The 14,771-nt window shown below is 40.1% G+C and overlaps 1 long non-coding RNA gene across 1 annotated transcript in view; it reads right to left on the reverse strand.

Moving 5' to 3' along the window:
* LOC120522764 overlaps positions 1-14,771 on the reverse strand; it is a 50,850-nt gene that overhangs the window by 5,411 nt on the left and 30,668 nt on the right. The window contains exon 2 of the long non-coding RNA XR_005632517.1: positions 6,122-6,447. This is a non-coding gene — a long non-coding RNA (uncharacterized LOC120522764). The remainder of the gene's footprint in view (positions 1-6,121; positions 6,448-14,771) is intronic.

Below are 14,771 nucleotides of genomic sequence, written 5' to 3' on the forward strand. Positions count from 1 at the left end.
AAATAAAAAGAAGTTGTCAGATATCAAAGTCGTTGTGAAAAGCGAGTCATAGCCCACCATCTGAGTGTCATATGAACGCTCATTAGGATACAGAGAAAAAAAAGGCACACAGTGGGGAAAAAAGCATGAAATGTCAACTTCAATCTCGAAATTTCCACTTTAATCATGTAGTTTATTTTGTCATTAAAGTAGAGCATCATAAAGCGTCATCTTAAAATCGTTTAATTAACCAGTTTCTCAAATCACATCGTAATTAAAGCAGCATGTTAACTGCTTTGTTTTGTATGTGTTCTTCTACGTCCTCTATGTGTGTGAATCACTACGTGCTTCTTAAACCGGCTCTCTTCCTCCAACAGGACACAGAATCCATTACATTCATGATATTACAGCTCTGAATAACTAAAATACTGAGATGTATACGTGATCTCATTTTCATGATGATAGGAGGTTACACCAGTGGACAATTAATGAGAGGCAAGCAAAGAGAAACCCACTGTTTAAAACACAAACACACACACAAAGAGTTTGTCAGAAGGCACATGAGAGTCTCTGGAGTCACCAGAAGGAAGGTTCTATGGTCTAATGAGACCAAAATTGAGCTTCTGGTCACCAAATTAAACTCCATGTTTGAACACTGCATGTCATCAAAACAAGCTACAAGCAGATAAAGAAAATTTACAATGCATTTTGTAAACTAGGCCTGACAATAGTTGGCAGTCTTTGTAGAATTAGTTGATTTCTGGATGCTGTAAAAGTTCTATACATACCAAAAGATACCATACCAGAGAAATTGCTGGATTTATTTATATGTCAAAAATATTTTCTTTTTTACTGTGGCCCATTACAAGCTGCACTTATTCAAAGATTTAGGATCGCCTCTAAATTGAGATACCACAGCTTTGCACGAAGATGAGGAATGTATGTGGCTTGGATTCCTTACCTTTGGAGCAGCCTTGAAATTGTATGAATTGTCAAACTAACAATTGTCTAGTCTGCTCTACTAAACTACTCACCAAGAATAAATGTCCTAGCCAGACAAAGGAGATGAGAATTTGTGCACATTAATTATTTTGTTTCAAACTATTTTCTTCTTTCTATTTCTCTGTTTGCATTATCATGCACAATAAACATCAAGAAGGCATAAATCATTTAGTAGTTGCTACTACATTAAAAGATAAATTGGTTAGAGCTGCTTCTTTATATCTCAAGTCCAGGGTTCAAACCATGGCCCAGACATTCTTCATGGTGAGATTGCATGATTTCTGCATTTTTGTATTGTTTTCTCATTTTCATTGTTTTGTGTTTTTGTGACAAACAGGTACATGCAAGAGTGAAATGGAAGGTCTACAGGACGGTAGTGAGACCAGCTTTGTTATATGGGTTGGAGACGGTGGCACAGGCCAAAAAGCAGGAGACAGAGCTAGGGAAGGCAGAGTTGAAGATGTTAAGATTTGCACTGGGTATGATGAGGATGGACAGGATTATAAATGAGTACATTAGAGGGTCAGCTCAGGTTGGACAGTTGGGAGACAAAGTCAGAGAGGCGAGATTGCGTTGGTTTGGAATTGTGCAGAGTAGAGATGCTGGGTATATTGGGAAAAGGATATTAAGGATGGAGTTGCTGGGCAAGAGGAAAGAGGAAGGTCTAAGAGAAGGTTTATGGATGTGGTAAAAGAGGACATGCAATTGGTGGGTGTAACAGAGCCAGATGCAGAGGACAGGAAGATATGGAAAAAGATGATCGCTCCATTGTGCCAACCCCTAACGGAATCAGCCGAAAGAAGAAGAAAAATAAGTAATATAGGGTTATATTCCAATACCAGCACCACATATTATATTTCATATACATTTTTGATTCATGTGATGACTATATGTACACTTTCTTCTAGATTCCACGTAAGCCTGCTACCTCACTTCGGTGCTAATATCAAAACAGACTAGCTATGGTGTTTTCACCCAGTCACTTCAAAATGTGCCCAGATTTACAGTAAACGATGGTTGTGGTGTGCAAAATCTGCAATTTTAGTCTATATTTTCATTATATTTTGCTCAAGCCAAACAAGATGAAATTAAATACAGGACACTTGCATGGGTCGTTTAACATTAAAACATTGTGTTTTCCTGAATTGTACCACAGATCCATCTGTTTGAATTGAGCAGGAATTCTGGAGAAGCCTCAAGATGTATTGATGATTTTATAACCTGTGAAGGGAAAGGCACCAGAACTAAATCGGTTCACTGCTTGGGAAAGGAAGGCTCATAAAACATCAAAAACTGTATTGTTTGGGAAATGGACTACTCTAACAGATTAAAGGGTTTGAGCAAAGTCATCCATCATATTGACAGCCAGCTAATCAGAGTATGTAATAATCACGTTGCGAAACCCCCATGGAAATTTTTATAATAAATATGTCTCATCTGAGAGCGATGTCAGAAGTAGAAGAGGAAAACAGCGATGACAGAAGAGCGGCGCCAGAAGAGAGCGCCAGCAACGTGCTGCTATTTCCAACTGATCGTCAGCAAAGCATCTCATGAATAACTTCGAGTGCTAGATCACAAGTTGCCTAGGGCATCTATCTTTAACATCTTTAACTTTTCGTAAACTTTTTCTAAAGACGATATATATCCAGACTTTGCTATCTACATTTTCTTTCATGCTTTCTCTAATTGTACTATTTGTCTTTAATTAATACTACGTTTCTTTTAACTTTCTATACTTTGTCTTCATATCTAGAGTGATTGAGATAACAATGTAATTGTTTAATAGCACCTGGAGCAGGAAGGAAGTGCCATATGATCCAAACTGCAAGGTTTATTGAGCTGCGGACGAAGAGCTCTGGTCCAATAATCAACAGTGTGTTGAAGTTAAATATTTACTGGTGGTGGTGTGGTAGCACTTGTCTTGCAGTAATGGAGTCAAGCAACAAAGTCAAGTCCCTGGTGTTCCCTGCCTGGAGTTTGCATGTTTTCCTGGTGGGTTTCCTTCTGTTCACTCCAGTTTCCATCCAAAGTCATGCATATTTAGGGATTTGGTGATGCAAAATTGACACGTGTATGTGTGTGTTCGTATTGCCCCCTGATGCAGCTGGCGCCACGTCCAGGGATTGTTCCTGGCTCGGGTGCTATGGTTGTTGGGAAGGGTGTTCCATCCTGGATGGATGGAATAATCAAACATGTATAATAAAGACTTTTCAATGTTCCTTCACAGGTTTTAAGAATCATTGTTCTAAGTTTCCAGCTGGTTTCACATTCTACATTTATTTTGTGGCGACAGGTTATGTAGAGAAAGAAAACAGAAAGATAAGAAGTGGGGTTGGCAAGTTTTCTAGAGACAGAACGGCTGCAATGAAGAAAGCCCATCCAGAATGAAACCCATCAGCAAGACACGTAAACTTCAGGCAGGGAACACCTGGGGACGTGACCCTCTTAGTGACAGGCAGCAGCGCTACACAAAGTTAACAATTTATCTGAAAATGTGGTTTTCCGTTACCAGTTGGGTGAATGCTGGTGTGATTTTATTGTTGTGGGATCTTGTTTTTGTTGTTTTGTTGCGGGACCTTCCGAGTTTATTTTTCTCCTGAACCTTTTGGAGATGTCAGTTGTTTGGGGATCTACCTGCAGTTGTTCCATTGCCTTCAGCAAAGATCTCGCTGGCCGTCTCGGTTTGCATGAGCCCCTCGCTGCTCATGACACTTCGGTCTGACCCCATATACCGTAAGTTGCAACTTTCTTTCGGTTTTGTTAGGTTGTCTGTCCGTTCTGCCGGGGCTGGCTGGCTAACGTGTTTCTGAAAATTTGTGCCAAGGTGGCATGTTGGGGAGCAGGTGGCCGCATGAAGTGTGACTATTTTTATTTTATACAATTTTTTCTGGATCTGATCCCCTGTTCTTCAGCTTATGGTCTAAAATGTGTGCATTTTCATTTCACTTGCTTATTCATTTGTTGAGTTGAGGAGTTTGAATTGGACGCCTTGCCTAGTAGCTGGATTATATAATCTATATGTTGCTCTAAGAATTTTAAGACTGCCCCGCTATATACATCACCGTTCTCATCAGAGGCTGCACTGGAGTATGCCCTCGGTTCTCTGGCCATCAGATTAATTACTACCATCTATTCTGCTATTGGATTTTCTCTCTGTGGATCAAGTGTAAGGGGTGGAGGAGTTAACTTTGATAGCCTTCGCTCACTTCAATACTCATGTATGATAAAGACCAATCAAAAAGACTGTGAAACACCTTCAAACTGCTCTGTGAAGATGGCCTTAATGAACCTTCAGTCTGTAGCCAACAAATCATTTATTTTAAATGACTTTTTACGCCTTGCAACCTGAACTTTCTAATTATGTCAGAGACTTGGTTAAGTGCTTGCAACCCAAATTTATTTCCATGATCTCTCCCCACCTGCTTGTACCTTTTTAGTTCACCTACTGTAGAATTGCTGATCGAGGGGTGGGGTTGGTACTATTTTTCAGAATCGTTTAAATTGTAGACTTATGACTGTAGGCAATTTCTCCTGTTTTGAGACTCAGCTGTTTAAAATTGATTTTAAAAATGCACGTTTGTGAGTAATTATGGTCTGTGCATCGGCAGCTGCATCTTCCACTGAAAATTGTTGATATGCTTTGTGCCAAGTCTAGTTTTGCAAAAACTCTTCCTTTGCTTATGTAGTAAGTATCTGATTGATGAATGGAATCTGGTATGGGTGCTTCTGTAATGCCTTATTAATTGTGGATTTGTAGTCAGCACATATTCGAACCTTACCATTCGATTTTAATACTGGAACAATGGGGGTGGCCAAAACTGGGTGAGTTACCAAACTAGTGCACCCTGATTCACTACACGATCAAGCTCTATTTCTATTTATGGGTGGAGAGCAACAGCAACAGGTCTTGGTTTTAAACATATAGGTGCTACATTTGGGTCCAACTGAAAAGAGATTGGTGCACCCTTAAATTTGGCCAAACGCCTTTCAAACTCACAAATAAAGTCTTTAAGAACTGTCTGTATTGGGTCTGTGGCAAGGTTGTGTATTCCTGTTAACTGAATACCTAGAGGTTTAAACCACTCTACACCAAGTAGACTGGCCTTTTGTCCCTTAACAACAATAAGGTGTGAATAACCTGTCCTTCCTATAATGTACCTTGACTGAGCAGGTACCCAGCACAGTAACACTGTGTTTGTTATAATTCACAAGCATTCACTGGCCATAATGCATGGTAGGTCTTCTCTGAGATTAACAAATGCTGACATCGTGAGTCCACTTCCATCTTGCATGGAACTCCTTGTAATGTGACAAGAGTATAAGTCTTGTGTCTGGTTGTACAAGCTCCCACACGTTGATGATTTCTGCAGAATATACACTTGTATCAGGTCCATTTTCAAACCTCTCTGCAATGCCCTGCCTCTTTCTTTTACTTTGTGAGATGCACTTGCACTTACTGGCTTGCCTTTCTCTGGATAAGACCCTGTCGACATACTCTCTGTAGATGCCCCAGGCGCTTACATTTATCACACACAACATCTCTGAAAAACAAATATCACATCTGTGATTTCCCCACAACTATTGCAATTTCCTTGAGATGGGTTCAAAGTGTCTGAGTTTAGGGAATAAGATTTTGCTTTTGGGTCTCTATTTAGCAGCTGATGAGTGTCTGATGTGCACAATTTAATAGATGATTCAATTTATTTTGACTGTAGTGATGCAGCCTAATATCCAAGTGCTTCTTCCAGAGCTATAAGGCAAAGGTTAAGTTTGATTTCGCTAAGAGCCACCTCTAACGAGACTCATCTCTGACTCCTCATACGAGTCTGTCTCTCAGCAGGCCGGATTTGAAATGTCAGACTCTTCAAAGTGGCCTGATAATGCCATTCCGTGAATATCCTGGAAAAGACTGTTTATTTTGTGAACTCTGAATATTACAATTTGCACCAAAAACACACATAAACAACAAGAACGAAAGTTAAGAGAAAAAAAATCCCTATTGGAATTATACATGTAAACAAACATCACCAACCATTGGCAAGAATTAACACTAGACAATAAATCACAAATATAATGCCTAACTACAAATCAGGTCTGTTTTGGAAGATCTGTGTCCACATTAAAACTGCACTTTACTTACCTAACACTTGAAGTGCAACACTTCCACTCGCAGTCACACCCTCAGTAGTTATGATGCTCACGCTGTACTGTCCCGTGTCCGTAGAGTCAGTCTGAAGAGCGACAGAGATCCTGTCATTGTGTTCAGATGGGCTCTCCCTTCATACCCAACTCCGTATGAAACTGCACCACCCGTCCAAATCACCACATTGTTAGTAATGTTTAACCTCCAGGTCACAGCCTGTAACACGGCATTTGAAGGATTAAGTGAAAGGTTTAATGTCACAACGCCGCCTACCCATCCAAAAACGGGGCTTGTGGGAATAGTGAGAGTCAAACTGGAATACCCTGTGGGAAAGGAGAAAAAAGGAAGACTTAAAATAAGTTTTTTAAAAAAACCTGGTACAATGTGACTGGGAGTGTAAATGGAGCATGTGGATCAATTATGATCTTCTTCTTACTTGAATGGAGAGCCACGGAGAGAACAGCACAGGCGGTGGCTTTCATTCGCAGCTCCATCTTGGACTGGCAACTGGTAACTGCAGTGGTGACTTCTAACAAGTGAAATCAACACAGCAGGGAGGGAAGTGGACAAACACGGAAGAGTCACCATTACATTTGAAAAAATACAGGCATGTTTTTAATGAGGTGTTTTTTTAGTATATTCAGCTGCGAATGTAAGGTTTTGTGTTTTTTGTGTCATTAGTGCGAATGGGCTCCAGCGTACTAGCATTGTAATTAGAATTAAGCCTGTCATACACGTCTGTTATTACAATATTATTTATATAGCCCTGTAATATTAAAGGGTCTGTTAAATTAAAGACATAATGGAGAAATTAAAGTTTGAGCAACAGTTATAACATTCTCAGAATCGGTCAATGAATAATAAACTTAAAAAGGTAATTTTTAAATAAAAAATATTTACTGTTTTATAGTTAATTTAATAAATCCTGCAATTCGTTTCTTGTGACAACTTTGGTAGGGCATGATCAGCTTAGTAAAGATTACTTGGTGATAGATACAATGGTTTAGGGGGACTTTATTTTAAAATTGGTGCTTAACATGTGTATTAGATTTGGTGAAGAGCTGGAACACAGTGTATTTGCAAGGGTAAAAAAAATAACGATTATTCCCACACTGGAAAAACTAAACCATGGATAGACAAACCTATTGTACCTCTAACGTTTTTTTCTAGTACATTGGATTGTTATGCCCACTTGTGATACCGATTCTACCTTAAAATTTCTTTGACAGATTTATTTCATGGTTTATTTATGCTAACATCTAGGCTCCAGCTGTGTCATGTATTGAATGTGCACAGCCCGTATGTTTTACATAGTTTCTCATAGTTACTCGTAATTAACTGACTTTATAGTTACATTAGGTCTCTATCATCATTAATCCATTATTAAACATGTTAACCAGTTCAGGATTATGAGGGTTGGAGCCTATCATGTCTGGAGTAGCTAACACTACTGGGCACCAGGGGTCACACACACCAACACGTGTGCATACATGCTTAAACATACTGGTTCTTTAATTACACTTTACTGGGTTGTGTGGTTCCTCCTAGAACCATTGGTTGATAAAGAATTATTTACTTAAGGGAAGAGTTTTTAAAATATGAAATAAGTTCTTTGGGGTTTGAAACTGTTCCTAATATGTGGACAAAACATAAATCTTTAATTAGTAGAAGGCTACCAAGCAGGATATGGCAGATCAAGAAAGCCTGAAGTTAGCCTGTGTTATATGCAACAAGAGTCCTTTTTATAATTGGGGAAATAATTTTTATTTCACAGATCTTATCATCTCTTCATGGGTATTCATTGAATATGTTATGGACTTAAATTAAAAGTTCTTTCTGGAACCTTTATATAGATTTTCCTTTTAGGAACCAAAAATTATTAAAAAATTATTTCCCTATGGCATCACTTAAAGAGAGGAAGTGATTAAAATACCATCCATCCCCCAACCCAATATATCCCAACCACAGGGTCATGAGGGTCTGCTGGAGCCATTCCCAGCCAACACAGGGCACAAGGCAGGAAACAAACCATGGGCAGGGCACCAACCCACCACAGGGCCCACACACACGGGACAATTTAGGATCGCCAATGCTCCTAACCTGCATGTCTTTGGACTGTGGGAGGAAACCCAGTACCAGAGGAAACTGACGCGAGAACGGGAAAACATGCAAACTCCATGCAGGGAGGACCGGAAGCAAACCCGGTCTCCTAACTGCGAGGCAGCAGCGCTACCCACTGCGCCACTGTGCCGTCCTGATTAAAATACCCTAAACTAAATATCTTTATAACAGCTTGTACCGCTAACCCCGGGCAAACAACTAAACCCCGAGTTAAGGCACGATTAGAAAACTGCTAGTATAAAGCAGTTCAATATCTAAAATCTATCGGGCAACGTGACCAACGCTCGTCCTTTTATTGACCCCCACCACCAGTCCCAGCTTAGCATTAACAACAAGCCATATCACCAAATAAAGAAGAAGCAAAAACAAATATATTATTTTACATATATAAAGAAAAACAAACAAACAAATACATAGCAATCAAACCCCGACTGTCCTTATTGTTCAGGGCAAAGAGAAACCCTAATGGAATATGCCGGCTGTCGAGTCGATAACAACAAAGTTTAATCCTATCGGTCCAAGATATTTGTCAGCAAATCAAAGAAGAAGAGTCCGTCTTCAGACGCGTCTCCTGCGTCGCTGAGTCTTCAAAAGATAAAAGATCTTGTTCCAGTAGATACTTTTCTTGGCGCTACCTTGTCACTTCTCTTTGCTCCACCACAAGATGTCTCCCTTTCTCCCTTCTTTTCTGGTTTTAAGCTTTCAACACCAACCACCCTGACCGAGTTATGACCTCCCCCTTAAAGGTGTATTTACAGCAATGCACCCAAAGAGGTAGCAACTGCCCACAGAATAATAGCACATGTGGCATCCGCTACAAGCTGACATTTTATTTTAAATTCAAATTCTTTCTTTTTGTATATTAGTATTTATGTTCTTCACTTCAGGAGCACATGTAAAGACTGCATCTGGTATAAATATAATTTGTATTTGTTATTAGAGAGGATTTGAAGATATGTAAGTTTGCTATTCTTTTTGTCTCTAATTTTTAAAGTAGAAGTTTATCTGTGCCTCAGTTAAATCTGAATTTAGCTTTAGCTGTGTATTTATTAAAGGAACTATTATTTAGGAAAGAAATGACACTGTTTCATTTCAGACAAGAAAATAAGTAAAGGAGAAGGTGCAAATATTCGATTCTTCAAGACGGACAACTGAGTCACACATGCATTACTGCATGGGACACTTTGAAATTCATAGTGGTATGTAAACACTTTGCTAAATGCTGGACACACCTTTTGTATAACAATTATAATTTAAAGAGACAGCTGGAAATGTTTAAAAACAACCTTCACAAATATGTGTGGTGTACAAAGAAAACTGATAAAGTGAAAAATTACACTAAAAAGGTAACTGAATAGTTATGCTATGATGAAACAGGAGACAGTTAAGGGTAATTTGTGTTGGTTTAAGGCAGGGGTCTCGAACACGTCGCTCGGGAGCTACTGGTAGCTCGCAACCCCTTTCCAAATAGCTCGCCAAAGGGTTAATGAATCCTACATAAATTTGAAAACTTGATTAGTCAAAGTAGGGGTGGATGATATTTCCAAAAAATCATATCACGATCCGTTTAACACAAAATTACGATCCACAATCTGAATTGCAATCCATCTTTTCAATGTGGCATACACTTAGGAGAATATCCGGACTCAAACTCATCAAGACCTAAGTAACACTTTATTTTAGATATCAAACAAAGTTGAATTCAATTATACGCTCATTTGCTAGCTAGCGGAGTTAAGGAACATGCCTTGAAGCTGGCAAGTGAGTGAGGAAGACCCCTCCGTTCGGGCCATTGCATGGAACTCAGATTTGCGCAAATAAATCGGTACCACAAGAGAACTATGATGCATAGCAAAATGAGAGAAGTTACACAATTAACCAGAATGTTCAAGCAAATTATAGAAAAAAACCTGATCTAAATTCATTAAATAGTTCTCTCGTGAAAAGTGGACAGACATACATACAGACAGACAGACATCGGATTTCATATACAGGTAAAATTCTGTTACAATGAATATCTTTACAACAAAGTATTTTTATGGTTCCAACAGTTTGCTCATATGACACGAGTCTATAGAAATCTTGTTACTATGAAATACATTCAGCAGATACTTTCATTACAACGAAGTGCCCAAAACACATCGAAATGCCTGAATGAATCATCTACAGAGTAGTTAGTTCTGTGGTAGCAGCTCAGTTGTGAACAATGATCCCCAAAAGAAACACTGTAAAAAAAAAAATCTTTCTTCAAACTTTCCTCATACTGTTTTTTTTTTGCTGTTTTGTTTTCTGTGATTTTCAGTGATACCTTTTGCTTATCGCTTATCAACATTTGAAAAACATCCATTGGAAATTAACTCATTGTCACACTCCTATAGAAATGGCAGACACGAAAAAATGACAACAGTTCCTATTAAAAATAAAACTTTAATTTTTGCGGTTTTCGGTTCGGCAAAAGAAAGAAGATGTTGCCAATAAATTCGGAATTTTGCCATCGACACTGTCAACTTTCTTGAAAGACCGAGCTAAAAAAGAAGAAAAATCTCGGGTTGCAAGCGTATTTGCAAACTGCTGCATTTGAAGACACTAAAAAAGCAGTTTTTATGTGGTTCAGTGATGCTTGTTCAAGAAACATTCCTATTAATGCGGCACTCATTCAAGAAAATGTGAGGTTTGTAAACTCTTTTGGGACCTCGACCAACTGGACAACACGCCGTCTATGGAAGTCTATGGAAGATTGCTTATCCATTGCTGGGGCAACAGTAGACTCAACGCTCTGCTGCGGCTCGCCAGCAAAACAAACAGAAAAGATCTTGATGGGTGATGCAAGGTACATTGTAAATGCAGGGAACAGTATTACTTGGCCACTAACCTGGGGCCTCATGCATAACACCATGTGTACAACTCACAATATAACATGATGTAAGCACAAAAGCGAAATGTCCTTACGCACAGAAAAATCCAGATGCATAAATCTGTGCGTCTGGAGCCAACTTCCACGTTCTTCCGCTACATAAATCGGTCAGCGTGAAAAGTGGAAAACAACATGTCTGCCTGTCTGTGCTCGTGCACGCCTGCTGTCCCGCTAAGCCAACTTCTCCCAGAATTATGCCTCTTTGAATATGCAAATTAATATAAATAGCCCTTCAGTTCAGTGTTCTGTGAAAAGACAATGGGAAAAGCAAGAGGGAAAATTGAAGAATTTCAGTGAATACCAAGTGGAGGCAAGGAAAAGATCTCTATTTGTTGGTTTTAACAGTGGTATAAACAACAAAAGGAAGTTGATCGACTGACATAGCATGTCAGAGAAACTCGAAAGTTCAAGTTCACAAAGTCACACAGTGACTGAAATAAAAAGAAGTTGTCAAATATCAAAGTCGTCGTGAAAAAGCGAGTCATAGCCCACCATCTGAGTGTCATATGAAAGCTCATTAGAATACAGAGAAAAAAAAGGCACACAGTGGGGAAAAAAGCATGAAATGTCAACTTCAATCTCGAAATTTCCACTTTAATCATGTAGTTTATTTTGTCATTAAAGTAGAACATCATAAAGCGTCATCTTAAAATCGTTTAATTAACCAGTTTCTCAAATCACATCGTAATTAAAGCAGCATGTTAACTGCTTTGTTTTGTATGTGTTCTTCTACGTCCTCTATGTGTGTGAATCACTACGTGCTTCTTAAACCGGCTCTCTTCCTCCAACAGGACACAGAATCCATTACATTCATGATATTACAGCTCTGAATAACTAAAATACTGAGATGTATACGTGATCTCATTTTCATGATGATAGGAGTTAAAGCACGCCATTAAACATGGGTTTCACGGTGGCAGTGATTGTGTGCGACCTTCGATGAAATAATTTATTGCAGCAGTACTCAGGGTGGCTCTAGGCTCGTGGTGGCCCTAGGCAGAGAAAGAATCGGTGGTCCCTTTGTCCGCCAATGTCAATATGGTATCTTATGCACAGCGGATGGCCACGTCCGTTGGACACTGCACAGCCGCCTCGTGCTCATGACACAAGCATTTAACTTTTGCCGAAATTTGCCGCTGCGTTTTTAGCACAGGTGCACAGTTTGCACATGCCTAAGGCCGCCCCTGCAGTACTGTCTCTTTCAAACGTACTAACCTCCAATTCCTGTCCTTCCTTTTCTTTCTCCAAGTAACCGATCGCCACACAATCAGCTCTGTAATAGACGTTAAGCCATCTGTAAGCTTATAATGTCGATTCTTCAAAACTTTTAAGGAACATTGAAATATCTTCATAGTACATGTTTAATTATTCTATCCTTCACACTAGTCCCAGTGAAGCATACAGTGCGAGGCAGGAACAATCGTGAGCGGAGTGGCATATCCTTGCTAGCATAGCAACACCGTGTCATTTAATTATTAACAATATAGATTATTTAAATGAAGTTAAAGTTTTATCTGTATAATATAATAAACATATTTTGCTGCATTTCATCTTAAAAATGATATCATCATCATATGTAAATACGCGCTTTATAAAGTGGCTCAGGTTGTGCAATATTATTACTAGTGCAAGTTTACAGTGAGGTGATTGTAATTATAAGTACAAGCAGTTCTACGAGGAGCACTTGATGGACTGATTGAGTGTGTTTAGAGCTCTTGGGATGAAACTCTTTCTGAACCACGAGGTCCGTTACAGGAAAGGTTTGAAGTATTTGCCATGTGAGAAGCAGTTCAAATAGGAAGCATGGCTGAGGCAGCGTGTGCTTGATGCTATATACTGATAATTCTCTTTCCGATCAGCCGCTCCAAGTGGTGTAGTGAGAGTAATATGCAAAAGATGATCTGCTGTGGCAACCCCTAACAGGAACAGCTGAAAGAAGAAGAAGAAAGTGCAGTGAGAGTAACAACGTTAAAGCAGATATAGTATTTAGAATAGTTTGACCATTCCGTGGACCATTATATTGTTACAGGTTAATTACAATCAGATGCGTTAAACTAATAAACATTATGTGGTGTGAATAAGGGCTATATATAAGTGCCCGACCGCACAGATTTACGCTGAGGCACGTGTAAATTGAAACAGAAATCTTTTATTTTACTCTTCAGCCGTGGGGCACGTCTTCCCGTGTCCCACAGGCTAACACAGTTCAAAACACTTAAACACAGTCCAAACACTCTTCCCCTGTGGGCACGTCTTCCCTGTGAACCCCACAGATATAACACAGTCCCAAAGAACCTTACTTTAAACACAGCAATCCTTCCGCTGGCACCATCACTCCTCCTCTCAGGCAACCTCATCCTCTTCCTCCCGAAGTGGTGGTTGCTGGCTCCTTTATGGCCCTCCCAGGAGTGCTCCTGGTGCTTGCTCACCTGTTCCCAATTGCACTCTTGTGTGGGGCCGATGATTAAACCAGCTGGGCTTAGCTATGTCTGCCTCGCCCCCTGGCGGCCATCCCAGGTCCCCACAGGGTTGGGAAGAACTCCATCTCCCATGAAACCCTGCGGGAAACTGAGGCATCATCAACCAGGGAGGCTGCCACCAAGCGTCCCAGGGGAGGTACTGAGGAGTCCATGGCTGCTCCCCCAGACCATATACAGCAGGGTCGTCCCGACCGGGCATGGGACATGGCTGTCCTTAACAGTGGTTAATTTCAGTGTATTTATAAAGCTGCGTCAGTAATGTGGATCTGAAAAGAAAGATAAACCACACAGGAACAGTATCAGTGGCTCCACTCCACCAGCCTCTCTTGTTCACTCCATGCAGTGCCAGTCATCTGACTAACTAAAACACATCACACATGCACCTGGACATGTGAATAAATAAAACAGTGACATGGAACAAAATGACAAATGAATAAGTCATATCTGTGTATTTGGAATTGCATCGTTTTGTTTTTACAGCATTCATGTTTTAATTCAATAGTGTGAGATATGCTAGAAAATTCATGCAAACATGCAAAATGCACCTGCAGGTGAACTAATTATTTTTGTGATGTTTTAGTGCAGGGCGCACGGTGGCGCAGTGGTAGCGCTGCTGCTCGCAGTTAGGAGACCTGGGTTCGCTTCCCAGGTCCTCCCTGCGTGGAGTTTGCATGTTCTCCCGTGTCTGCGTGGGTTTCCTCAGGCTCCGGTTTCCTCCCACAATCCAAAGACATGCAGGTTAGGTGGATTGGCGATTCTGAATTGGCCCTAGTGTGTGCTTGGTGTGTGGGTGTGTTTGTGTGTGTCCTGCGGTGGGTTGGCACCCTGCCCAGGATTGGTTCCTGCCTTGTGCCCTGTGTTGGCTGGGATTGGCTCCAGCAGACCCCCGTGACCCTATTCGGATTCAGCGGGTTAGAAAATGGATGGATGGATGGATGTTTTAGTGCAAAATGCGAGTTGTGGACACCAACATTTTGTAAATGTTCAGGAAAAACAAGCGTATTCAGTTTGTTGGGGTTGAAATAAGCTATGAGAATAAACATTAGAAAACATGCGTAGCTTTTGGACATTTTATTTTAGTAGCTCTCAGGGGAAAAAAGGTTGGAGACCCCTGACATAATGTGTTAAAAAA

Source organism: Polypterus senegalus, unplaced genomic scaffold (assembly GCF_016835505.1).
Source record: "Polypterus senegalus isolate Bchr_013 unplaced genomic scaffold, ASM1683550v1 scaffold_2792, whole genome shotgun sequence".
In the NCBI taxonomy this organism is placed as follows: Eukaryota; Metazoa; Chordata; class Cladistia; order Polypteriformes; family Polypteridae; genus Polypterus; species Polypterus senegalus.